Below are 27,325 nucleotides of genomic sequence, written 5' to 3'. Positions count from 1 at the left end.
AAACCACCTCTTTAATCCTCACAGCTGAACCACTCAGCTCTTGTATTGCCACTGAGAACTCAGGCAAAATGTTTGACAGAGGGTGAGAGAACTGCTTCAAATCATTAAAGAAAGCACTGGTAGGGGGCGAGAGTGTGTGACCTCTGAAAGAAACAACCTGCGCTGAATGCACCAAACAGTAAAAAGTTGTTAGAAAGGAAGAGGATTAAAAATCTTAAACCGTACTTGAAATCGCATATGCTTGAAAGTAGAGAAATTCCTTCCTAATTTGTTTTCTCTCTGTATAATTAGTCTTCAAATATGCTTACTGGAGTGAGCACATTTGTCCCAGTATAAGGAAACAAATGGAATGATGTAACTGGTTTCTTTCAGTTCCCACTTCAGTGCAACTTCACAATACCCTTGGACTTCAGGGGATTAAGTTCCTGTCTTGGCCGTGGTCCAGTTACTGGTCATTGCTATTTGTCGATTATCCCAGCATTCCAGAAAACATTTTATCCCCTTCATTAACTCACAATTGACCAATCGCATAAATCAGGTTAAGGGCTTGTGGACATGTCTACTGAAAAAGGAGAAGCTCAGAGAAAGGCCAGATTAAAGAACAGGTCGAATTATTTACTTATTTATTTGTCTCTACTCTTGAAATTGCAAATAATGACCTCTGCCAACAAAACAAACAAATAAACAAACAAAAACCCCCAAAACATTAATTAAACCTACCACTCTTTTGTTTATGCTTTCAGAAGATAAAAAAAATCAGTTTTTCCAAAGGAAGTCTTCATTTTCATAAAGATACATATCTTATTTCCATCACCATGTTTACAAACAGGTTACACATATAACATCTGTGAAAACGTGAATATACAGACATGCATATGTGTGTCTGTTTTGGGTTTACCATGCACAAGTACTGGTGTGCTGTTATGTAGGTAACTGAACAGTGTCAGCATACTGATGTAAGATTGTATTCAGGTACACACAATTATTTAACTCATCTACATTGAGGAGAAGTCTCAACACTGGTTTCACTGAGGGCAAGACTGTATGGCATCAGCCAGGAGATCTGTTTATAGCTGAGGGCCAGTCTGGTTGCAGGGCTGTAACTTCTGCTTGAACCCAAGGACCTCCAAGCTACTGCCAGTGTAATGATTAGGGCTACAGTTGTGGATTCCCATGCTTTCTCTTGTGTTTTGCCACAATGCAACCCTGGAGTCATTGGATTGCAATGCAGTTCTTTTTGCCTATTGTTGGTATTTTGAGTATATTCTCTCAGTCTGACTTGGGGACAAATGTTTACAAGAATGTAGCTGGATGAGTTTTAAATTGTATGCTTCTGTCATGGGCTTCTCCAAGCTTTTTGCATATATGCGGCCAACAAGTCTCTGTGGGAAGGGTCAGTAAATGCTGCCTGATGATGGGTGACTTGTATGCCCACATCCTCCCCATTCAAGCCCTGGGTTGCTGTGGGCGCCTAGGGAAAGGCAAGTTATGTGGTTCCCTTCTTTTGTGTGTTTGATTCTTTGTAATAAAGGGCATGTCTTATTTTTGTGTACAAAGATTGCTCTAACTTAGATACGTGATCACTGCAAGACCATATATTCTTGTTGCAGCATTAGTTACAACAGGGAAGAGAAGCTGAAGCTATGTAATCAGTGTGAGGCACATTCTCATTTCTCCTCGAGGAGATGGGGATTATCATGCAGAGAGAATACAGAGAGCTTTTCTTCCTCCTCATCCTCTAGGCACTGGCCTTCATGATGAACTTCTTGAAAGACTTGTGAACACTACCTTTAGCAGAGTCTGTTTTGGTAGGATAAGTTGAAATGCTTCCAAGCTAAAAGAGGGGAGATTTAGACTGGATATAAGGAGGAAGTATTTTACAATAAGGGTGGTGGGACACTGGAACAGGTTGCTAAGAGAGGTAGTGTATGTCCCCTCCCAGCAGACATTGAAGGTCAGGATGGAGGGGATCTGAGCATCTGATGGATCTGTAGGTGTCCATGGTCATTGCAGGGGAGTTGGACTAGATGGTCTTTAAGAGTCTCTTCCAACTCAAACAATTCTATGATTCTACCTCTGTGGAGGTTTTGTACTTCTCAAAGCAAGGCACTCCTTGACTTGAGTCTTGAATTTCAGAAGTTAGTAGATGAGAGTTGTGGACTATGTCTAAGGAAGTGCATCTTTTAACAGGCATAAGTCTGGTGTTGTGACATCCATAATTGATATACACCTTGGAGTATAGGACCTTGTGTGACGCCACAGTTAACTGATGTGAGTCATGCATATTCTTGTGGCTCTGAGATGCCATCTTTTAAATTGTTATAACAAATATGGAAACCAGAGGTGGGTGGCTGAAGGGCTTAGGACTCAAGACACTTTCTTATTGCTCAAAATGGTTGTTACTGGCTGTAAATTCTGTGTATGAGTGAATTATGTGTGCTTGTGATCGGTGTCTGGCACTAAGACTTGCTTGCATCAGTCTGATTTATTAGAAACTCTAAGTCTTACAAATGGTGACCATAGATAACAGGAAGAAGATAGGAATTGCTTACTCCTGACCTATACCCAGCCTAGGATAATTTTATCCAGCCCCGGACAAAACTGTGCAAGGAGATGTTCTAGTAATGCAAGGTAAAGAAACTGAATTGCATTACCCAAGCAATGAAGGACCTCTTCAAGGGAAAGGCAGAAAACTATCCGGTTCCAGCAGCCCCAAAGCCCCTAGACACCCCATGTTGCCTTCGGCTGTACTACAAGCCTTCACTGGGCCTACTGCCATAAGTAGGACCTAAGTCAATCCCTCAATATCAGTGGATAAATATCCAGAATTATGTTTTGTAATTCCTCACTATATTGGAACAGGAAAAGATGTAAGTCAGCATGAATTTAAGTTAGAGGGTCTAAAAGTGGTCCCTTGCTTGAAATTCACTGAACTTAGTGCATTAAATATAGACTGTGATTTAAAATCCCAGATGCAATTTGGCATTCATGCCTAGGTGATGCCTAAATAAGAGTAGGTTTTCACCCATCATTATTAAGCAGTCCTCTTGGCAAAAGGACAATGATGTAGTGTGTTGCTATTACATTTGCACCAACTTTTCACTAAGTACTGATTTATGTTTATTTAATCGCCATTACTGGTTTATATGTTATGCCTCATTTCTTTAAACAGTATGACTTTTTTTCCCCAAAAATATCTGAGTAAAGGATTTATGATGGAAAATCCATAAAAGATTCCTTTTGTTCCACCTAATTGAATTTCACCTCCCATTAACATTACCTTATTCCTGTTAGCAGCAAATAGAACGAAAAGCATTGGCAAGTTTTTGGGTGCGTACATCCAAGAAGTCAGAAATCTTGGCCTTTCTTCTGGAAGGTATTGTGTAAGGCAGACACCCCGGACATATCCCTCTGCTTTTCCCCCTTTCTTTCTGTGTAATTCCTAGATCCAGACTGAAGTTTTAGGGCACTTGCACTCGAGTTTTCTATAGGATAGAGTTTCCCAAACCTATGTTAGCTCACCAAGCATAGCTACATCCGTCTAGTATGTTTTATATATATTTTTTTTTTAAAGAAAGGAGTCATACAACACTGGCAGTCCTTAGAGCCTATTTCTGTAAGTCTTTGGTTCAGGAGTACGCAGCCCTAGCACTTACCTGGCAACATCACATTGCAGCTTTGTGTTGTGCCTTACTTGTTTTTGCAGTTCTATGCAGCTTGGTGACTTCACTCAGAGTGAAGCCCACATCTGTGACTTCCTGCCTGCAAAGGGCAAGTTTCCTTTGTGCTTTCATTTTTAAGCATGCACAGGCACCATCTATTCTTAACAAAGAAGTGATGCTTTGTGTGATAATGAACTATCCAGACTACATATAAACTTACTGCTGGAAAGAACATGCTGCTTGCAGAGGTCAAAGGCCCTCAGTTGCCAACAGAAATATAATGTAATGAGTAGAAGGCATTTATTTCTGAAAAAAAAAAGTAGTATCTCTGATCTAAAGCTTGCTCCACGGAATGAACAGGATGCCTGACTAACTCCCCATGGACATAAGTGCAAAAAGAGGTCTTCCAGTGCTTCACTGTATGATATTCACAGTGGCCCAGACATATGAACAGATGCTAACACTGGAAAGGAAGGACCCTCAGCATGAATGTTTTTGTGCTTAAGGGCATTGCAAGACTGAAGAGCTGGGACAGGTCTGTAGAGAACAATGTTCTGGTACTTGAAAAAAAAGTGTTTTCCTAGATATTAGGAATGGTTTTATCTAGATAGGTATCCATTCTAATGCTGTGCACATCTAAACTTTGATCAACCAACTCATCTACAACTAAATCCTGACAGTGTACAAGAAGCATTTCTCCAGCTGTTTTGTCAGCATGGTGCACACCCAGTGGTGCTTGTAGGGCATCTGTTTCTGCATGGAATCATTGAGGCTGGAAAAGACCACAAAATGCAGCTAGTAGATACATAACTGAAGGAAGATGTTCTAGGAAGATGACTTTATGCTGCTAACAACTTAAAGTTATTAAGTTATTTAGGTGGCTTCCATCCCACATCACTCATACGAATTATGCAGTGTTAAAGTCCTTTTTCTGGATTAAAATCATGACTTTGTAAGGTATAAATGAGGTTAACTCCTCTCCACAGATATTACTCTTGGCAAAAGTCTGTCTCATCTCAGGAGTAAGGGCATTCTTATGGATCCAATTAGAGAAAAAACACTGTCTGGCAAGGAGGAGTAAAACCTATAACACATGTTATTATACAATGGCAGCTGGAATAGAATTTTCTCTTATGGGAGCGTGTGAGCTTAATGTGAAAGTAGAAACTGGGCTTGTCAGACTTAATTAGAGTGAGAGAAATGGTTTACGGTCAGAAACGGCATACATTATCCACTCCTGTCTGCTGGGGCTGTGCCAGGCTCAGAGGACAATGGGACAGCATCCAGAACTGAGGCACATCCAGGGAGACAAATGTTCGCACCAAGAGCTTCTCAGCGGTGATGGTGAGAATGCTGTGGACTCACACTTTGCTTAAAACATTATCTCATCCCCATGACCAGATGATAGTTCACCAGAAAGTCTCAAAGCACATTCTAATTATCAGTCAGTGAAAGGCCCTCTGTTAGACATGGGATATAATCCAGCATGATGCAGCTTAACATACACATATTGAAGGCTAGTTTGGAAAGTAAGAAGGGTCATGATGGGTAACACATTAGATCTGTCCACCTGAAATGCATAAACGGCTGTAATTCCATTAGTATCTAAGTACCTCATAGCACTCTTCTAAGCTAGAGATTTTCTCTTATTCCAAATTTACGTGGAAGGCTATAGGATTTCAGTGGGATCTGGATGTTTAGATACCCACCTAAGATCTATCCTTGGAACATATATTTAATCATGTGAGAATGGTCTCTGAAGGGCTGCCAGGTGTGTGCCCATGAGATGGTGGAGTGGGTGTGCACTCTTATGGGCACACTGTTCTGCTGCATTTATTTGGGCAGCAGAGCTCACATGGCTTTGCAGAGAAAGAGATACAGATTGGTTGAGTACTAAAAGAACTGTAGTATTCTTACTGGTAACATGCACTGAACAAGGAGTGCACTTTTTTCCTGAGTTAGGATCCTAGATCATGGGGGGGAGCTGGGTCTTTACTTACATAACAGCTTTCAAGATGAAATCAAGGCAATTTTGTTTGCCTTAAGCTTTTGTGAATCTTAATAAATCAATCTAAAGCAGAATCACGAGGTGGTGGAAAATCTCTAGAGATAAAGTCAGCAAAAGGGGCATCTACCAACCTGCTGGATTACAAATGTATTTGGGACAATTCTATCATATGAGGACTTATTAAGTGTGAGCAGAAGACTCAGAGGGGCTTTCCACATGCTTTAGTATGTGAGGAGGAACAAGTCATTTTATCCATTTCTCAGTAGCTAGATAGAGGAGAATATTCTCATCTTTCGCCTTCTGCCACTTTGTATTTCATGTTTCCAAGAAAAAAAAGCTGCCATGAAGAGTGATGAGGGCTTAAATCGCATGAGTTCTCAAGGTGTTCCTGGAAACACAAAAGTAGTTCACTGCATATCCTCTTCTGCATCAAATCAAATATTTCTGCTTGCCATACAGACTAAAGATCTTGGTTTTTGGCAGTAAAAATCATTGGGGCAAAGGGAAAGAGAAGCTCATAAAATTTTTAATTTTCATTTTTAAGGGGTTTTCCCACTTGATGTAAAACAAAAAGCACATTTCTCAATAGAACACAAGAGAATCCCTGCTTTTCCACCTGACATGGTTATTCATGTCATCATGCTCTTAAGTGAAAGGACATCATGTACTCTGCTAAAGACCAGGAAGGATTATGTCTCTGTCTTCTTGAGGCAAATGTACAAGTGGTATCTTGGACTCAGATGTATGCAGTCCTTTGAAATTTGATTTGTACCCTGGTCTGGTTGCCTGATATGCAGGGTGGAAGTGGGTGGAACTGTCATGATGATGTCCCCATTGGTGACCACATGTATTTCAGGAATGCTCTGTAATACAACCTACCTCATTGTTGACAGCCAGAACTTTCCATGAAGGCCACAGACTCCTTTTCTTCTCTTCAGCTTGCTTACTTAATGTTGGTCCATTAATGAAACAGGTGTGCCTGGAGTGGAAGGTTGCATCACTGCAGCAAACTGCATCCTTCAGGCAGAGCAGAAGGCACTTCCTAGGGAAGAGATCTCTTGCTACTATCTGCAGGCTGTTCTTATATATTCATCGCTGCTTGGTATATTACCCAAGGACAAAGATCTGACCAACTTCTAAGCAGGCACTGTGCCATCATAACAGATGAGCATAAATGGGGCAGCCAAGAAGCCATGTATGTGCATCTAGTGAGTTTAAGGGTTAGATTCCCATCCAGGAACGTCGCAGCAGCTGTCCACCCTCAGTTTACGTGCCTATAGTTTAGGGGGATCTGCCATCACTAATCCAGCTTCAGAGATGGTTTAACTTTCAAAAATTAAAAATAGCACTCACTGCCCCATATGGAAAGTAAGTCTTGACCCATTCACATCAAGGGGTTGTGTGGGTGAATGGAGGGGGGCTAGCATCAAAGAATGGCAGGGCAGGGAAGAGTGTTGACCTCCATTTGTCTTTTTGTTGGGATCCACTGTAGGATTGTATTAGGAATGCCTCCACACACTCTGGTTCTGATCAAGATGCCCAAGGCAGGTTTGGGCTCTGCTAGAAGATCTCTGTTTCCCTGCATCAGAGAGATCCAGATTCTGCCATCCCATTCCACTCCACCCTACAACTCCAAGCTGTTCCATGTCAAATCTGGTGGTTAAAAATTTAAATTTTAAAGTTTAAATTGACTATAATTAAAAGTATCTAAGGTCTGGATTTCAGATTCTGCCACTGACACACACCTCATTGAAGAACTCAATGTCTCAAAAGGATTCTCTGGTGTTGCAGTTATGTGAGTGCAGCTCTTTCCATGAAAGAGATATTTTTCTCTGAATGTAAGAGTATTTAGAGCCTCAGAACTAGAAGTAATAAAGGATTAACTGATAGGAATAGGTCAGCCAATGGAGAGTGTACTCTAGAAGTTCAGCTGTTTGAGAGGAATCTGGATCTCTGAACTGAGGTCTGTGGATTTTGTGTTTCACAGACTACATAAGGAAGGATGTGAGCCAGTCAACACTGGGGAAGCTATGCTAATTAAACCCAAGGTAAGGTTTAATACAGGTCAGTGTTTGCCATCTTTCTAAGTCGTGAAACCTCTGGTGGTGATTGTCCAGTGGCTAAAGCATCTTGATTCATTTCCAATCCAAACCATGGAACCTTACGCCTCAATCTCTATAATTTAAATATGTACCAAACATTACTAAAGCTCGGGATTTATCCTACTCCCATAAGAGGTTATTCTCTAGCCAACAAGATATCTATGGATGGCTGCACCTTTTCATAGCAGATGATCTGGGTGGGAGCTCACTGTGGAAGCTCTTCTCTCAGTGATGGACCCTGCAGGGTTTCAACATGAATTAGGAGTCTTGAAGAAGGGAAAGGTACTCATCAAAAGAAGTCAACATATTTAGGGAGAAGCTCAAGGACTCGGAAGAGCTGAATTTTACACAATGCACATGTTAGATACCTGGACTCTTTTGGGATTTAGATGCTCAAAGATTCTATGACCCTAAAATAATTCAACTTTGATATCTTACTGGGCAATTGTTGCAAATAATAGTAATAATAATAAATAAAAATAAAAATTAACTATAAATTAACCAAACTCTTATTTTTCCAAGTGCCTTACGCTTAGTGACTTGAGATTTAGAGTTTGGTTGTACAAAACTGTCATCACAGAGTGAGCCAGAAGGTGACTTTATTTCACCTTGCTGAAGGTGAACATGAAATTCAGCATGTTCTTACCTGTGGTGATGTGTGAAGTAGATCAAAAGCACTGGGATTAGCTGTCACGCTGGAGTGCTCCCACACACAGTTGTCATGATGTGACCCCTGATCTGCACATCCAGTCTTCTGATGGTTACTGCCTTGCCTATGGGGACATGTTTTGTGTATTTACCCCTCAAACACAGCTGGAAATGTTTTCTATCATCTGAAACATCTCTTTTCCACCTTTCTCTGTTATTACGTATTTTCTCTTTTTTCAGCATTGCAAATTAAGTCCCATACAGTGTGTGAATTTGGAGTTCACAATGAGAGAAATGCAGCAAAATTTGAAATTGTGTCACAGAATCTTCCAGGGGCCCCTGTGCACACCACATTATTATGCCATATTTGCAACTTACCAGTGAGCTGTTGGGATATGCCCACCACAGTGTAGCTATCACAGCCATGAAAACTAGCACACCTCACTGTGGTATGTGAATTCTTCTGAATTACTGAGTTCAGACCATAAGGTATGAATGGTGTATGTCTATGTAAGAATTTTCCATATTTTCTGAGAGGAAAGATCATCTCAGTGTTTATTGTATCTCTACAAAACAGATCTATATACACAACAGTTAAGTTATCACTTCTTTGGGATGCTCTTTGATTGTAGTTCGCCCTTTTTGTCACAGCTGGTGAATTTCCCTTAATCTCAATAAGTTGTTCTGAAACTACTCACTATGTGCAAGCATTGTGTACTGCAATGTAAACCAAAGAGAGGAATTTCTGCAGTCACATACCTTTAAATGGCTTTATTAGCATACACAAAAACAATTAACTGAACAGGAAGAAAGAGGCCATAAGATTAAAAAATGATAATTTTGCAGAGTTGTTGGAATCTGTCATTGGCAATTATTAGAAGCTTTTATTACCTGTGTTATTATATGTATTATTTCTCTACTCTGAGGGTGCCAAGACATCCTGAATTTGTGTAAGGGCAGCACTTTCATAGGCAGTTTTTAACCCAGGAATTCAGGAACTCTCACGGTGTAGGATTTATTCAGTCTCCAGCCACAGCCTAAATAAAGGCATGCTGTAATTTTGTGATATTCATCACGAATCTCATATCATATGAAATATTTCTTAAGCTTGCGGATCTTATAGTTAAAAATGAGGCCAGATTTGTAAAAATGAGTGAAATCCATCAAAGAAATTGTCTGTTGAGGTCCACGTATGAACATTACTTGAAGCAGGGAGGGATGCCTTTTTGTTCATATTCAACTTTTACCATCAGTTCGTGCTTTCCTTCTTAGTGGCTTAGCAGCTTTCTGTCTGTATGCAACAGCAGAATGCCTTCCTCAGAAATGGCTGTAATCTCACTCTCAGGGAATGGTTTAGACATTCTGTGGAGGAATTATGACTTATTAACTTGGGTGCAGCATGTGGAGTGTCAGAGTTATTCTTCATCTGGGCCAGAGTGGAGATGTCCACAGCACCATTCTGATTTGCACCCTCTGACTCCTGCTGGCAATGTGGCCAGCACAGCTCCTGGCATCCAGCCCTGGCATCTGGAGTGCTTGGGATTGATGCTTGAAGAAAAGGCCTCTGTTACAACAAAACAGAATAAAACTTTGCTTTCTGGAACTTTCTGGACTTGCTCTATTCCCCAGCCACCGTAACACTCCAGCAAATACTTTTTGAGCCAGTTTTCACACTGCTTCTAGGAACACACAGAATATTCAACCAAACTATCATGTGTCATCTATTTGACCTCTTGGCATCCATTGACATAAGTTTACCTCATAGCTACTATTTTCCTAATAAATTATGTTTAGGGTTTGTTTTTCAAGCTTCAGTGGAAAATCCCAAGTTGTGTCATGACAAGAGTAAACACTCCTACACGTTAAACATGTTCTGCTTTCCATTGCTCTGCTGCCAATGTCTGGGGGTGAAAAAAGGCCTGAGAATGCTGAGTGTCAAGAGTAAAGTACAAGGGAGCTGCAGCCGATGTGGAGTCTGGAGCTGTGTGTTACTGTGGCAGCTGAGTAGCTATTGCCCTGGTCCATCAACAAGAACTCGATAATCAAAGCTCCCCTTAATTGACAAATGTAGTTGTCCCTATGCTGATGAGCTGCTGGATGCCCAGGGAAATGGTGGAGTCACCATCCCTGGAGATGTTCAAGAAATGTGGAGATGTGGCACTGAGGGACACGGTTAGTGGACGTGGTGGGGATGGGTTGAAAATTGGACCAGATGATCTCAGAGGTCTTTTCCAACATTAATGTTTCTATTATTCTATGGGCTGCTCTTCCACAAAAGATATAAATTAAATTTTCAGAATACCAAGTAGATCACAGAGTCTGACTTGCGCATCTTGAATGTCTGCACAGTGGACAGTTCTGGACCAGCCCAGAGGAGAAGGGGTGTGCTGTAATTCCCTGCTTTTTCACCATCTGAACCCAAGCTTTGTCTCAAAATCCCAAGGGATTCCCATACCAGCTGTTCCTCTTTCTCTCTCCTTCCTGAGGACCAAAGTATGGGAGCATTTAGATTCCTGCTCATCAGAAAGTGTATGTAGGGGTATGATATGTACGTTGGCTGGGGACAGGGAGGGTTATGGTGGAGAAGGAATATAGTTTCCAAATCTTAGATTCAGTCTCCTGCATTTTAGCTGTGTGTTTTCACTCTATGGCTGTGCTGGATTGCTGGAGAAAAGGCAGACCAGCCTTTCAGACCTTACAGTAGTGTAGGACTCATAGCTAAGTTATGTACTTCACTGTACAGCAATGTTTAATTTGCTGTGTCAGTTTGTCCCCATTGCTCCTAGGATCTTTCATATTTAAATACAAGTTTAAGCTGTGCAGTCCTTCCTTGAGACGTGTTCCAGGTCCAAACTATTGTACAAGAAGTCAAAATGTATCCTTAAAAGGCTGATTCTTTGAGACTCCTCCAGTTACACTGTTTTTACCCCACTGATTTCTTTGGCTTTTTCCATGTGGAGCCAACTTCAAGATCTGACCCACGAATCTGAGTTCAAGCAGGCTGTGTCCTCATCTGCCTGTGATTTCCTGGATCTGTCTGAAGCAGCAGGTGGACGTCTAAGATCTCCCCATAAGATATTGGTGTAAACAAAATAAGTGACACTTTAAAAAAAAAAAAAAAAAAAAAAAAAAAAAAAAAAAAAAAAAAAAGAGTAGACTCTGGGGAGAACTCATTGTGGCCTTCCAATACTTGAAGGGAGCATATAAACAGGAGGGGGAATGGCTGTTTATGAGGGTGGGCGGTGATAGGACAAGAGGGAATGGTTTTAAACTGAGACAGGGGAGGTTCAGGTTAGATGTTAGGAGGAAGTTTTCAACACAGAGGGTGGTGATGCACTGGAACAGGTTGCCCAAGGAGGCTGTGGATGCCCCATCCCTGCAGACATTCAAGGCCAGGCTGGATGTGGCTCTGGGCAGCCTGGTCTGCTGGTTGGTGACTCTGCACATAGCAGGGGGTTGGAAATGGATGATCATTGTGGTCCTTTTCAACCCAGGCCATTCTATGACTCTGTGACACAACTGACAAACCTTCTATGGACCTTCCTCACTGATTTTGCTAAAAGCAATTAGATTTCAATAACAGAAACATAAAAAATGTCTCGAATGCTGATGTGGTCAAAGTTTTCATGTTGAAATGAGAATTCTTTTGCAGGGATGTCTCACTGCAAAGAAACTGAGGCAGCTTTGAGAAGGATTCACTCAATACTTTCCTATTTATATTACACTTTCAATTGCCCAGAGAAGTTATGGATGCCCCATCCCTGGAGGCATTTAAGGCCAGGCTGGATAGGATCCTGGGCAGCCTGATCTAGTGGTTGGCAAACCTGTCCATGGCACAGAAGTTGGAACTAGATGATCTTTAAGATCCCCTTCAACCTAAGCCATTCTATGATTCTATATGCAGAGAATTACTGGACGTGGTGTTTGAATTGCCTCCTCCCAGCCCTGAAAAGGGCTTCTCACAAGGTGAGCATTCAGATACCTCTTTCTCAAGCTGGGCACATCACAGCAGAGTTTCCCAAAACTACTAGTCACTCCAGAAATGCTTGGCTCTGGGTTCTGTCTTGAAAGCTTTTCTTGACGCTTCCAAAGATAATCTCTAGTCTGCCAGAAGGACTTTGGAGCCAAACTATTAACCTTTCATTTTTCGTTTCTGTCTCTACTGAGTTCACTTGTGCTCTTAGGTAAGAAGCAGCTTGCTTGTGCTGGGAGCTGCTTCGCTCAAGCCTTGCACTGCACAAGCTCAATTGTTTTTGCAAGGAGAGAAAAACCAGCTCCCCACCAGGATGACTGCTTCATGGGAGCAGGAAAGGAGATGGCAGCTTGCTAAGGAGAATTTTTACACTCTTTGGGTTTTGTCTGTTCTTTCTCTTCATTCTGATTGCCATCCAAGGCATATTCATTCTTGCTCTGTAAAAGGAATACTTTAATAACTCAGTGGCTCATTCACCTAGCAGAACTCAGATTTTCCAAAGAGGAACGCCAAGGTAGGTTTGAGAATTTACATGCAAATAGGTCATGGGATACGTGTGACAATTTCATGGCTCTCTATAACACTGTTATTGTGAGAACAGCAACATACTTTTGTGTGTTAATGCAATGACTGATCCATTTTCCAGAAATTCTTGCCTTATGGTAGATAAGACAAGCATAGATGTAAAATACAGTGCTCATTCACCCCCCACACAAACCCAGCTGTTTCCAGATGGAAAGCTGCCGTAGTTTCACAGTTCATAACAACGCTATGTAAAATTTTAGAGCTGAAACCATACTTCTCCCACATACTGATGCTGACTGCTGTACATGTTGTCACAAGCTGCATGGAGGTTACAGCTGTGTGGCTAGGTAATGGGGTGCCATCTTCATCTGTAAATGGAAAGTGACCAGCATCAGTGGCCTGATTCACCTTCACTTTTCCAGCTGCTCCCAAATAAGAAGATCACAGAATCATTAAGGTTGGAAAGACCAGTAATACCATCTAGTCCAACCATCAGCCCATGCCTGCAATCACTCTAGACCATGTCACTCAGTACAAAAACTACCCTTTTTTTGAGCACCTCCAGGTACGGTAGCTCCACCACTTCCCTGGGCAGCCTGTTCAAATGCAGTGTCACTCTTACTGTGAAGAAATTTCTCCTAATATCCAACCTCTACCTTCCCTGGTGCAACTTCAGGCTGTTACCTCTTCCTATTGACAGTATCTTCAACAACTGAACTTCCCCCAGCCTGTATCTTTCTTTAGTGTATTAACTAATAGAGCATCTATCAGTAGTGTTGCCTAGAAAGACAAAGAAATTGTTCATTGAACTGAGTAGGTGAGTGAAGTGACTGAACTGGAAGAGATTGGTATGAATATGGACACACGTCAGACCAGTTAATAACAGTAATATGAATAAACAGTATGAAAAAGAGCTGGAATGAAGGAATAGTAAAGAAGAAAGCAACATTTAAACAGAGCCCAGTAAATAAATACTCTGTTTAATGGGACAGAAAGATCCAGAATGAAGAAAAGTGGAAAGGGTGTAACTGCAAACATTGGGATTTAGGAGGTGTGAGCGGGGAGAAGGAGGCAGATCAAAAAGGGCAGCTCTAAGAAAAATGGAAGCAGAGTCGTAGGAAAAGAAAATGGAAAACTGAGAGTAGCAGGACAAATAATGAGATCTGGGGCAAAATCACAGCTTGCAGAGAGGTTACACTGCTCCTCATGGCACAACAGTTGGATAGAAAAGATAGTTTTGGAAATAATGCATTGTAAGGGAGCTAAAATAGCAACAGTTTCAGATGGCAGTAGGCCATGTGGTCCATCTACCCACTATATCTGTCCGCCATGGGATGTATTTTCTCTCCAAACACCAGACTGACTCATGCCTTAATGTGTTTGCAGTTGCACAACTGCCTTTGGATGTCTCTGAAGCATGCAGATATTTCTTTTAACCTCCAGCCTCAACCGCTGTTTATGAGCTTTTGATGGTGTTGTTTTGCATGTTTGAGTAAGTGCGACTCAGACCTCCTGACCCTGCGGGCTGGAGGGGACCCTTCTCCTAACTTGTCCAGGGACTGTTAGCTCCATTTAACAATATAACTGTCCCAGGGCCAAACCTAGTGCCACTGGAGTCACTGGGATGGTTGCCACTAGTTTCAATGGATCCAGAACTCAAGGCCAAAAGTGTCTTTGATCCAAGATGGGGAGACGCTTGCAGTCTGTCCGTCTCATAGAAGCTGTGTTCTGTGATTCATCTCCTTTTTTCTGTACATTGTGAAAGGAGGATGGCCTTTGAATATAAACATCCAGTGGATGTGTGTGGTTAGCATGAGACTTGTGCTTGCTAGAAACTGTGCATGTTAGAATTGAAGTCCTTTAAAGCCAGACAAGCTCCTCTTAGCATGACAACTCCTAAGCAAAGGGCTCTTTAAGTTCAGGTCTGAACTTACTCTTTCCAAAGAGAAAGATCCAGAAGCACAAGGCAGTAGGATCCAGAGGAGTTTTCCCACTTCCAAGTGAAAAGCAAGAAAGAAAATCAAACGTGTTTTCTGCAGAGTGAAATTGGGCTGACCAGAGATCTCCTGACCCCACCTCTGCTGTGGTTTAGCGTGAACACTGCACCGCCTGCAAGCATCCTTACCAGAGCAGAGGGCATGGCAATGGGCTGGGGAAGGGCTCCCAAGGTTGTTGTGGTAAGGAACCATCAGAAATGGCAGCTGCCTGTGGCGGGTGGAGAACATCAGGTAGTAGGGAAGTCTGTGCCTGCAATAGATTTGTGTCCTTGGAACAAACAGAGGGATGAGAGAGCAAGAAAAGAAATCCAGAGATGAAATGAGAAAACAAGCCAAAAAGTCATTTGCAAGAAATAATTTCATTTGACTTCCTTCTCTTGATGCTTATTTCTTTCCTTTTTTTCATATTGGCCGCTTTTTCTTTTGAGCACCTTGAGCATCATTAAAAATCCATTTATTTCACTAGCTTGTGCCTCAGACTAATTATATCCTGAGCAGAGCACGCTTGGACTTGACTACCCAAAAGGGACAGCTTGAACTGGATTCCTTAAAAAGAGTTTTTTATTTTATAGCACTATAAAAAATAATTATGCTATTCAGTCCCAAACTCACAATAACCAAAATTGTAAGGCACAAAATCCTTTCCTTCAAATTTGGACTTAATAGATGAATCTTCAAGTCATTTTCTCTCCTATTTTTTTTCCTCTTTTCACTGGTCTCAGAGGATATCAGGTCATTTCTCCATCTGGAGGTGTCCTGAGTAAATTAGCTAATTATTATTATTGTTGTTGTTGTTATTGTTATTGCTAATATTGTTATTATTTTAACAGTAATTCTGAGGTTGGCCAAAACAGCATAATTGATTCAGGAAAACACTGATTTAAAGATAACATTTAATCTGATATTCTGTGTTTCTGAGGCCCCTCACAATGAGGTACTCTGAAAACATAAACACAGGCAGTTTTGGCCTTGAAATAATTTGTGTGCTGGAGGCTCTTATCCTACTGATATAAATCAGTGCCCAGATGGAACACACTTTATCTTGCAGCAAGTTGAGTACTGCTAAAGATTATTGAGCCAAAAATGACTCCAGCTATATCTCTGCTCCCTGCCTTGAGTTGTGCTGTTGATAACACTCTGATTCGTACACAGAATGAAGAGAGCTGCTAATGAAAGGAGGCCTAACCAATGGCACATTTGAGGCCATTTTTCTGATTGCAGCTGTGCCATAAATAACCTGAGACAGCCCTCTTTGGTAATTGTTTAAAATCTGGAAGCATAGCTAACAATTTCCGAGTAACAGGACTTTCACTTCTGACAGGATAGAAGAACACAGGAATTTGGGGTGTGACTGAGAAATGACATTCCACAACTCTGGTAGCTCACCAGAGGCTCTTCATTGGCCAGGCTTTGCTCTGTTTCTGCACATGTACCACTTGGCAGATTTGGCCTAATACAGAGCTGGATTTTGTAAACCCTGTCCATAAGTGTATTCTGCATATGATTTAAACTGTTGGGATATTAGACAAAAATTCTTCTCCTAATGAGTGTTTTGACACTGGAACAATCTGTCCAGGGAGGTGGTGGAGTCACTGCCTCTGGAGGTGTTCAAGGAATGCATCGATGTGATACTTAGGGATGTGGTTTAGTGGGCAATATTGGTGATAGGTGGATGGTTGGACTGGATGATATTGGAGGTCTTTTGAAGCCTTGGTGATTCTATGGTTCTATGATTATGTGAAAGCATGAGCAACATCCTGTATTCTGTGTTGCTTCTGAGCACAGGATGTTCTAAAACTGTCAGGTTCATGATATGTGAAGGACATATCTAAAAAACAGACTGGGGGAGCTGGGCTTGTTCAGCTTGGAGAAGGGAAGGCTACGGGGTGACTTCATTATAGCCTTCAGTTACCTAAAGGGAGCTGATAAACAGGAGGGGAGTCAACTCTTTGAAAGAGTAGATAATAGCAGAACAAGGGGAAATGCTTTTAAATTGAAGGAGGGAAGATTTAGATTGGATACTTGGGGAAGTTCTTTACCGAGAGAGTGGTGAGGTGCTGGAACAGCTGCCCAGAGAAGTTGTGGATGCCCTGTCCGTGGGGGTGTTCAAGCTCAGTTTGGATGGGGCCCTGGGCAGCCTGGCCTAGTATGAAATGTTGAGGTTGGAGGCACTGCCAGCAGCAAGGGATTGGAGCTCAGTGATCCTTGAGGTCTCTTCCAACCCAAGCCATTCTCTGATTCTATGATTCTATGAAAACAAGCCACCAGGCTTTTCTAAATTTGCCTGGAAATACACTTGAATCCCTACAGCTCCCTCTGTCCTGGGCCATGCAACCACCAAATGGTAAGACCAGAACAAAACTGTCCCAAGAGGAACATAACCCAGCAGAGCACCCAGCACACCCAACACTGGTTGAGTTCAGACTAGGCAGAAGCCTGCTGGAAACAAAAGCTGTCATTAGCTGGTTATGTAGCTGCCTTTTAGGACTGCAATTTCAATTGGAGTCTGGAAGTGGATTTATATCAGGTATGTGTTAGCATGGTGCACAGACATCTCATTTTAAATTCCAGACATTGGGGTTTAAGTCAAAAATTATTCATGGCACCTTCTTTCTTTCCATCAGTTCTCTGACAGAGAGTCTTATCCCTTCTGGGGAGGTAGAGCAGAACTATTTCTTCCTATTTCAGAAAACAACAACAAATCATTGAAGATTTCTAACTAATTAATATTAACTTTGATGTTAGTCCCTGCTACGAGCAGTGACTGGTCTTACAAAGGGTAAGGTTTCTTACCCTATGATAAGAAAACATGTTATTTCATCAATATATTTTCCAGTGTACGTGTTCTTTGGCAGGAACTGAAAACTGTCTCTTTTGAATGTGTGTGTGTGTGTGTGTGTCTGCACAGATCAATGTGTATGCACAGGGATTCCTTTTTCAGAAAACAGAGTTGTTGGACATGGATAGGAATGTATCTGGCACCTCTAGTACAAAGACTCAGAAGAAAATCAGTATTTGAGGGAGTTTTGCAAGATATCCAACTCTGACTGCTTTGCGGTTAACTTTCCATTCCAAAATTGCTAATGGTGAGCTGTCCAGACCATGTCTCTTACCAAAGAATTTTGGAATCGTGAGAAAACAATGAGTTAGCTGTTAGGAAAGATTAACCTCCTAATCTTAATCCTTCCAACTATCGCTTTACATAAAAAGGGCATTCATGTTTAAACCACTGCTAAAGACTCACGGATAAATTTCTCTCTATCCTAATTCCAGTGAAACTGTCACTGCTACATCAAATATATGGTGATTTTATGTGAGTTGGCTACAGTTATTGTTGTAATAGTATTAGAATTGCCACCCTATATTGGTGTCCTGTTAATATTGCCAAGCGTCGTATTTACACAGAGAAAACTTATAGGCAGGGCAGGACAAAGAACTGCAGAGAAATAAGATGTTTTTGTACATTTTGCATAGGCAATAAAGATTCAAAGTAATAAGTTCATTTAAATACAAAAGCATAAAGAGTTTGAGATTGAATGTGAAGCAAACCCAGCTGTACTAAAGCCCCCATCAACCCTCCCTGTTGCTTTCCAAAGCACTTTAGTGTTTAATTCATTGTGGAAAGGGCTGTCTGCCCCTTCTGATTTTGCCAGCGCACCCATAACCAGAACAAAATGTAACGATTCAGAATAACTGAATAAATAATTTCCCAGGATAAGTCTGTTGGCAATCCCTTGTATCAATAACTTTTAGGCAGAGAAGCACAAAGGTGCTTAGTGCCTGTCACTTACTCAGGCATTTTAATCCCTGCTGATTTCCTAAACAGGACCTCCATTTCTCAGTATGTTTGTAGTTCTCAGGCTTCAGGTTTTCAAAACAACTTCCAGATATTTTTTTGCCCACATGTTGAAAGGATAGCCCTGTTTTGTTCAGGAACCTACCTGGCAAATACATGTCCAACCCCCATCAGCACTGAATTATCTGGTTGGTGACATAAAGTTGGCAGTAACAAACTCCCTTCCTTGACATCCTCTATCCATATGGCTGCATTAAAAATATATATACTTTTTAACCCTTTTAAGCATTCAAGGCCAGGCTAGATAGGTCTAGAGATGTGCCTGCCTATAGGAGGGGGGCTCTTAACTAGTTGATCTTAAAGGTCCCTTCCAACCAAAACCATTCTGTGATGCTATGAACCAATGATTATGCAAACTATGGAGACAGCCGCTAAAACCTCATTCAGTGAAGAACTACGACAGCAACATTGTGGTTTGGAGGCTCCAGATGAGGAGCAAGACAGAGGACAGCTGTGTTAGCACATCAGCTGCCTATATCCATCCTATTTTTTTGTTTTGTTTTGTTTTGGATAGGTCCTGTTGATCTATGTGTTGATCCCACTGATTGCAGCTTTCAGATAAGAACATTTTGAAGAGGAATAAAATGGGGGGAAAAACAGTCCACCTCACACAGCTTTGTATTCTGGGCTGTTGTCAGTAGCATGGGGGTTTGGATATGGAACTCAGTGCTCAACCCACCATCAAAAAAGAGCACTAACACCGACTGCCTGAAAACCACCACAGAGATGCAGACCTGTCTAATGGGACGGGGGCTACTGGGGTTGTATGCCATACCCCACTGGTATGTTTGGTAACTTTTTAGCCTGAAAGCTGAACAGCTGTAATCGGATGGTCACAAGCTTGCCTCTGGCACCCTTTGCTGTAAGTTTTCAGACAGCAGAAGTGGTCAACGCTGTCCCTGACAAAAAGAAAAGAACAACACAAGTTATGAGAGATAGAATAACTGCTTGCAAGCACTGCAGACAGAGGTGAAGGGAGACATCTTTTGCCATTTTAGACCCCCCCATCATTATACTGCACCAAACTAAATCCCATATAAAGAAAGCAAAAGAAGGATCATCTTGCTCTTAAAGGCTGCTGTGCTACCAGGAGAGCAATGTGGTTAAAATCACTTTGATCTCAATATTTTTGCAAGCCCCTCGAAGAACCAGATGGCTTTTTTCACACTCAGTCATGGTAAAAATGCCATGTTGTGTCACTGAGAGTGACAGGAGGTCTTTCTATCTGTCCTGAGTCCATCTGATTACATGATGTGTCTTGGTGTCTCCTCTACATCGCACAGAGGGGCAAAGCAGAACCACCTCTTAAGCACTTTGAAGGAGTCCATATCATCTGCATGCTTTGATTGTCAAATACAAGATTTGCAGTTTTGAGGGTCTTAATTCTTGAGTTCCAAGGCTGAGTACTAATGAAGGCAAATATTAGGTAGGTACGCCTACAGCAAGAGGGAACTGGGAAACAAAGTTTAGGACATTCTTTCTAGAATGTGCACTCACAGGATCATAGACTATTCCAAGCTGGAAGGGACCCACAAGGATCATTGAGTCCAGCTCTGTTTCCTGATCCAGCCCCTCTGATTCCCTGTTCTCACTCGCTGTAGGTGTACCTGCTTTGGGCTGCTGTGATCATTGCATAGTGTCTCCAGCTGCAGAAATATTGGTTGTGACAGCAGGATGGAGGATGTGTCACAACAGGAGATAAATTGCATGGAAGCCACACTAATGTTTTTGTTGATGATATCACTGGAGAGCTAAGGCTCATTTATCTCATTGCTGAATGAAACAAATCAAAGGTGGCAGCTTCTTCAGGCAATATACGCTACCATGTCAATAAAAATTATCCAGATGGGAGTTTATTTTGCTACATCACTTGATGCTTTTAAAGGAATTGGAAAATTTCTTTAATATCTTGACTGCTTTGTTGCATTTCTTGATAAATTTGGATGTAGCAAGCTGCAGTGTCTGACCAAATTGTTTCTAAGATTGTTATTGTCTATTACAAAAAGATGAAGAAAAATGGGGAAAAAAAGTCATTTAAATTTTCTGGAACTATTGCCACCATCTGTGTTCTAAATACACCTGCAAGTCCCTCGTAGTGCAATATTTAGGTTTCCTTGAGAATTTCCTCACCTGCCAAAACAGCAAAGCTGTGCTAAGCAGCTTGAGGAGAACATGACTGTAACAGAAATGCTAAGTCACAGCCTGCAACAGTGACTGAACTGTTGGCAGGGCCAACCCAGGGGAGCTCAGGTGCATGCAATGAACCTGGGTGACTGTAAGGGGTGGAGCAAGCCCTTCCAGCCCTTCCCAGACCTCATTTAAGGGTTGGCAGTGGAAAAGAAGGTATCTTGCTGGAGATCCCTGCCTATCAGGGGCCTTCCATAGGTAAGCAGTTTTTCTTCTTTTGTTTCTACAGCTGCTGCATTTGGGCTCGTTCTCATTAGCTGTAGCCTAGGATTGTGCCACCTTGCTCCTATTGCCGTACTTTTCATCGTATTACAGTATTACAATGATGATGCCAAAACCAGGGATGATATCTGCCACAAAAACAAACCAGTCTTAGTTCAAAGTTACAATACCAGACTCACACTCATAGCTGGCGAATATTCTGGATTTCATACATATAAGCATGGAGGTATATGTATGTGCGGTCTTTAAATATGCATAGGCTATGTACATTAATGAACTGGAATGTACTGGTAGTAGCAGAGTGGAAGTACTGTTGCGTACTACAAGACAGATGACCTCACATCTGTAAGTGCTACAGGACATGTCCTTTCAAATTCCAGTGCTGGCAAGGATGATGTTAATATCTGGTGTTGGGCATAAATGGTTTTCTTGAAAGCATTGAGGCTCCTTATCTACACAAAGCCAACTTTAAAAGCCTGGAGCATTAGTTAACAGAGATAACAGAGTACATAAAATTTCTGTTTGTAGTTCAATACTTGGTTTCATTTTATTGCTGTAAATGAATTACACAGACAGAGGAGATAATCAGTTGTCTGGTCAGCCCTCTGGGCATAACCTGGACTACCAATTTCCCCCAGCCATTCCTGCATCAGATGCAATAACAATAGACAAGGAAGTGTCAGCTATCAAACAGGCTGAAAGCACTTTCCATTGTTAAGTAAAGGATTTCCTTATGATTTCCCATGCCAAATAATAAATTGTGAGTTAAATGATGTATGCTATGACAGCTTTGGGCTACCATGATGACATTAAAACTAGGTGACATCTTTACTACATCTTGACATCGCCTGCCCAGGACTACCTCCCCTAGCTGCAATGCGGGAATTAACCCTTCCCTGGCTTCTACTCCAAGTGGAAAGTATGGAAAAGGAAAGGGGAATTCTGCATTTCATGTTCCCATCCAACAGCTGCCAGGATAGTTAGCTCTTCAGAGAGCAGAGCTATGGCACAGCCACAAACTTTTCCATTTCACTGGTAGCAGAGAATACAAACTTGTTCACTGCTTCATAAATACAGTAAGTGTTATTTTTTATGGCCTTTTTCTCCTTCCTGTTTCTTTTTTCATCCTCTTTTTTCTTTTTTTCCCCTGTTCCAACAGCTAGAGAACACTAGTGGTGAGGAGAAGAAGGAGGACTGCAGGGGAACCCAGTTCCCTTGGGAAAGCTGTCGTACATATGTACAGGAAATTGAATGCAGAAATTATAGCATGTGAGGCTGTTAAAGAAGTGACAGGGTTATAAAGCAGATCTTTCAACTGCCACACATTATGGACATTCCAGTTGTGAAGGGTCACATTTTAATACAAATCTGCTGTCCCAAATTACATTTGTCTTTTTCCATAAACTAGAAGTCAGCAAAGGTTTACAGGAAGGTAATTTTCTTCCTTGTTATTTTAACTCATTTATCTCCTCTATGAATTTCAAACAAAGAAGAAAAACCTACTGGTTTAGTAGAATTTATTAGGTTGCACTCTTATAGTGGCTTCTGTTCTTGAGTTGCTGAAATGTCCATGAAAACTGTGAGGGTCTCTTTAAACATACTCTAGACTTCATAAAACGGATAATGTGGTGCTGCAGAAATAGAACACAAAATCTTATTATGCTGGATGTGACTAATTTATTACCTAAATTCTGCACTCCTTGTCTGATATTCCGCTGTTTGCCATGTAAGATTATGGTGCATACTGGAAGTGAGATGGCTTCTTTCTAAATAATCATGACAATGAAACAGTTTGATATTCAGGTCTTTAGTTACTACTTGGTATTTTGATTATGCTTTCCTTTCTCTCTCTGCTTTTCTTCGTGTTTTCAAGGCAACAGACAAAAGATGTCTCAAGGCTATTCACAGAATTAGATTTGAGATTACAGTGTAAATACATAGACAAGGTGCTGGTTAATTTGATTAGGTTTGAAAATAGGTGAAGGGAAAACAAGCTCTCTTCCTATCAATGAAATCATATTTCAGAAGCTTGCTAGTCTGTGCTATTATTTTTCCGCACATTCATCTGACTTTTGCTATCGGCAAATCAAAATCTGATCTTCCAACCTTAACACCAATTCTGATCTAAATCCTTCTTTTCACTTGAAGCCAGACACAAAACATGTTTTTAAACACCGCTACTCAGTTTATACCCTTGCAATCACTGTTTCATCTGGCTGTTCCAGTTCTATTCATTATTCCTTCAGAGTCTGTAAATGTCCAAAGCAAATCCCCCAAGTTTTGCTTTTAAGTCAGAGAATTCAATTTCGGTGGCTTTATGCAAACTTTGAAGCTCTGCTGGAACCAGTTGCTAGGAACTGCAGCTCCTACTTTGCAGAAGCTTAGCCTTGATTTTGCAAAGTGCTTTTGTGTAATCAGTCAATTAGAGCTGTGACCAGTGATCCATATCAGCAATTGATAGCGAAGTGCAGGATTGGTACGCTTGGAATCCAGGTTTCAGCCTTTCTGGTTAGGTAGCACTACTCACACAAAAGTTATGCTGATTTCTTGAATTTCTTGACTAAAAGCTTTGTATACAACTCTGCATTAATTAGAGAAAGTTGGGGAAGGATTTAGTTTAACATTTCCACCTCCATTTGCGTTATTAGGAAATCCCTCCATGCTGAGGTTTTTTTTATAACATCATCTGGAAATGGAAATAAATGCAGTGATATGATTACAGTCAGTTAACAACCAAATCATGCTTGAAGTGCACTTGTTTGTAATCTATAATGGGGTAGACATATTGTTTTATCTTTTTTATTATTATTATTTTTTTGCACAAGCATAACTTTAAAATGAATATTAAGCCTCAGTAAAGTTTGAGTTAGTGAGCACATATTTAAAAGCTGCAAATCTAGCAAGACACAATAGCTGAAATTCTATGAGAAAGAATAATGGAAAAAAAAAAACCCTTCAGAGATTAGCATTATTTTATACTTTCCCCTTTCATTGACCTCCCTGGATCATGTTTGCTGAGATCTTTATTGGTATAAAATACTTGCACAGTTACTGGCAATAGATGTCGAATGCAAATACATTCTTTGGTGCTTACAGTGCCGATAGAAGCTTTATTTGCAGTTGATAGTGATAGCTATTAACTTTAAATAATTAAATGAGCTGAAACCTACTAATGCATCTCTAAGCATAGTTTTGAATATCTGTGAGTTTAATAGTACTTTATTAGTGCCATTTACTACAGCCTGGATGGCAGAGTGCATGCTATGGGGAGCCATGTGCATGGGTGAAGTGGCTTCTACCTTGGAGGAGCCCCTGAAAGCAACGTCAGGAAAGAAAGTAGCACCGGTACAAGCCTGCTGGTGCTTAATTTTTCTGGGACTTGAGAATTGTTCCATAAATGGGCTTTTTATCTAAATTTGCCCATAAACAGACAGCAGTGGACTGTTCTGTGGATGAGCACAAGGGAGAGAGATGGTCTAAGAAATGGTTGTCCAAAGGGAAAATGGCACCAAAAGGAGCAAGGAATGGGATGTGCCTGAAAGTCAACCTTCTGCAGGTGCCAAGCTCCTGGATGAGCATGGCAGGAAAAAGTAGTGCAACGACCAAAACAGCTTTGCGAACTTAAGTCATGCTGGAGAAGGAGAACTCCTGGATTGCTGCCATGAGGACTGCTTCTGCCCCTTCAGTTGACTAAATGGGCAGAAAAAGGTCCTTGGGTCTCTTCCTGAGAACCTGCTCCTGCCATCTCATCTGTGTCCTTGAGTCCCAGCTCTTCTGCCAGGCAACAAACCATCAGAGTTGGCTTTGCAGCTCCCACCTTGCAGGAGTGGTGTCTCTGAGATGGGTTAACTCGGGCCTGTAGTGCCCTCCTCTTCCTTCCTACAACGTCAAGTGATGCTGAGCATGCTCTTCCTTGCCTCATAAGAGGTAGTTGTGGCACTTGTTATCAAAGAGGCAGAGCAGATCTGTGGCACATCTCACTGGCTAAGCACAAGAGCTGGTTTGTGCATAGGTGGCCTGGAGCACTTTGGGTATTTTGATACTGAAGTATTTAAGCACCTGAACCCAAAGTGAAGCTGGAAACTCAAATTAATTCCCTGGGCTCACTGTGTGGGTAGGGTGGCCTTTAAACCACAGACAAACCAATGTGGTAGGCTTTATCTGGGTAGGAAGCTCATCCCTTTTGTAGACTGTAGCTGCCAGGAATGGCAGTCAATGGAATGGGGGCTCATGCTGTTTCTTCAAAGACTGTTGAGTGAGCGACTCAGACTCTGTGAGAGAAGAGTGCAGCTCTACTGCTATTTCTCTTCCAGCAGTGTGACAGAAACAAACCTGCCAGTGAGAACTAGAAGTCATTTAATCATAGGCTAATAGAATCCCGGAATCATAGAGTGGTTTGCGTTAGAAGGGACCTTAAACATCGTCTAGTTCCGATGCCTGTGCTGTGCTCTGGGTTGCCACCCAGAAGATCAGACTGCCCAAGTCCTCTCCAGAAGTGCTTTCACTCATAGACTTATTTTGATGTTGTTTGCTCACCTATCCTTAAGGAACTGGCTTGTCCTTAGGAGGAAGGACACAGGCATGCCAAACCCCTTCTCCCAAGCATGCATCCTTCATTTCCTGCTCTTCTAGGGCTTCTGAAGAGAGATTTGAGTCTGTGACAGTTTTGAGCAAGGGACTTGACCAACTGAGGGCTTAAACAGAAAAATGGCACCCTCCTGTGGCAATGGTTTGTTTGGTTGTTTGGTTTTTTTTTTAAAAAAAAAAAAAAAAAAAGTATGATCTTAATAAATGTCTAATTCAGTCAGTACATGTGACCCACATGCACATCAGCAGGTGTTTTGTGTAAGGGATGATCGTGCCCCTCTGCTTAGGGCTACAATTGCCTCTCAAGCTGGGCTGGTGGAGTGAAGCCTAGCTGTGGGCAAAGACCCTCCAAGGTCAGGCAGAGAAGCATGCGGTGAGTTGTGAGGCAGCAGTTCGGCTGTGTGGAGCCACCCTGCATCCCAAAGTCCACATCCAGCCAACTTCAAGAGCCTACATACTTTTTTTGGACTTGGCTCTTTGTCAAAACCATAGGGTACAGTGCCTGTGTGGACTTCAAAGGAAGGACACCAAATGTGATTTGGCCCGGGCCATTTATTGCTAGCATCTTTGTTAGATACTGCTGCCAAGGGTTAAAATGTTTACATGCCCCCTGATTCTAAATGGACTGGGTTGCATGTCAGATGCCAACGGGAGAGACAGCTGGAGTATCTAAACCAAGAGCTTTGATCTTAGTATCTGTAAAAAAGAGGTCATTTGGTCTCCCAGGAAGCAGAGACATTTAGAAGGTCCCTGTACAACTCATGCAAGTATTTTATTAACAACAATTTTTATTCAAATGTAGGTAGGTTCTATTACAACTTTCTGAATGCAAAATGTATGTATATGTATGAATGTCTGTAAATATACGTGTATATATATGTTTGTAGATACACTGAGTTGTGTGCTTTTGTATGTGTGCATTCTAACATCCCGTGTTTCTGTATGTACTAATCTGTTTGCTTCATTTGCAAAGACATGATCATGCTTCAAGCGTGATGTTGCTCTCTCCATGCTTTTGGCGATAACCTGAAGCACTGCCGAGCAAACGCAAATCTTTGAGCAACGCTATAATTGCAATAAGTCTGTGCAGCATTCTCAAGGAGATGCGGGGACGAAAACACAGGCTCCATTGTCCTGTAATCATGTCTGACATTGATTCAGAAGAGAGGAATTCTAAAATATGATATTGCACAGGGGAAATATTTCTATTCTTTTAGTAGAAGATTTTGTGGTTAGTTCACAATGCAATTAAAATAGCCACCAGATGTTTATGGCTTCAGGCAGCAGTAAGCTTTAGTGTCCCTGATTGCTGTCCTTTGTCAAAATAAGTATTTTTCTGTGCTGGAGGAAAAAAAAACCAACCAAACAAACAAAAAAACTTAATTTTTAAACATAGTGAGGGGGGGGGGATGGTCCATATTTCCATTTGCCAGCGCTCATGTTGCTCTACAACAGGCTTGTAAGCAACGATAATCTTAAAGTTAAAATAACATCTCTCTCCAGGATGAAATAAACATTCTATTTAAATGTGAGACAAAGCCTACAGTATCATACCATT

The 27,325-nt window shown here is 41.4% G+C and overlaps 1 long non-coding RNA gene across 7 annotated transcripts in view; it reads left to right on the top strand.

The window, feature by feature from the left end:
- LOC107313939 (uncharacterized) overlaps window positions 1–27,325 on the top strand; it is an 83,423-nt gene that overhangs the window by 11,686 nt on the left and 44,412 nt on the right. The window contains exon 1 of one of the 7 annotated variants that reach the window (XR_014946052.1): window positions 7,657–7,718. The exons of 3 other annotated variants lie outside the window; for them this stretch is intronic. This is a non-coding gene — a long non-coding RNA (uncharacterized LOC107313939). Of the gene's footprint in view, window positions 1–7,656; window positions 7,719–22,030; window positions 22,257–26,078; window positions 26,570–27,325 lie in introns of those variants that run through there. 3 more of the 7 variants (XR_001555258.3, XR_014946054.1, XR_001555260.3) reach the window with 3 other exon arrangements.

This window comes from Coturnix japonica, chromosome 4 (assembly GCF_054131305.1).
Source record: "Coturnix japonica strain WE chromosome 4, WE-NBRP24, whole genome shotgun sequence".
Classification (NCBI taxonomy): Eukaryota; Metazoa; Chordata; class Aves; order Galliformes; family Phasianidae; genus Coturnix; species Coturnix japonica.
Note: the sequence above shows the minus strand (reverse complement) of the source record. Positions and strands in the feature narration are given on the sequence as shown.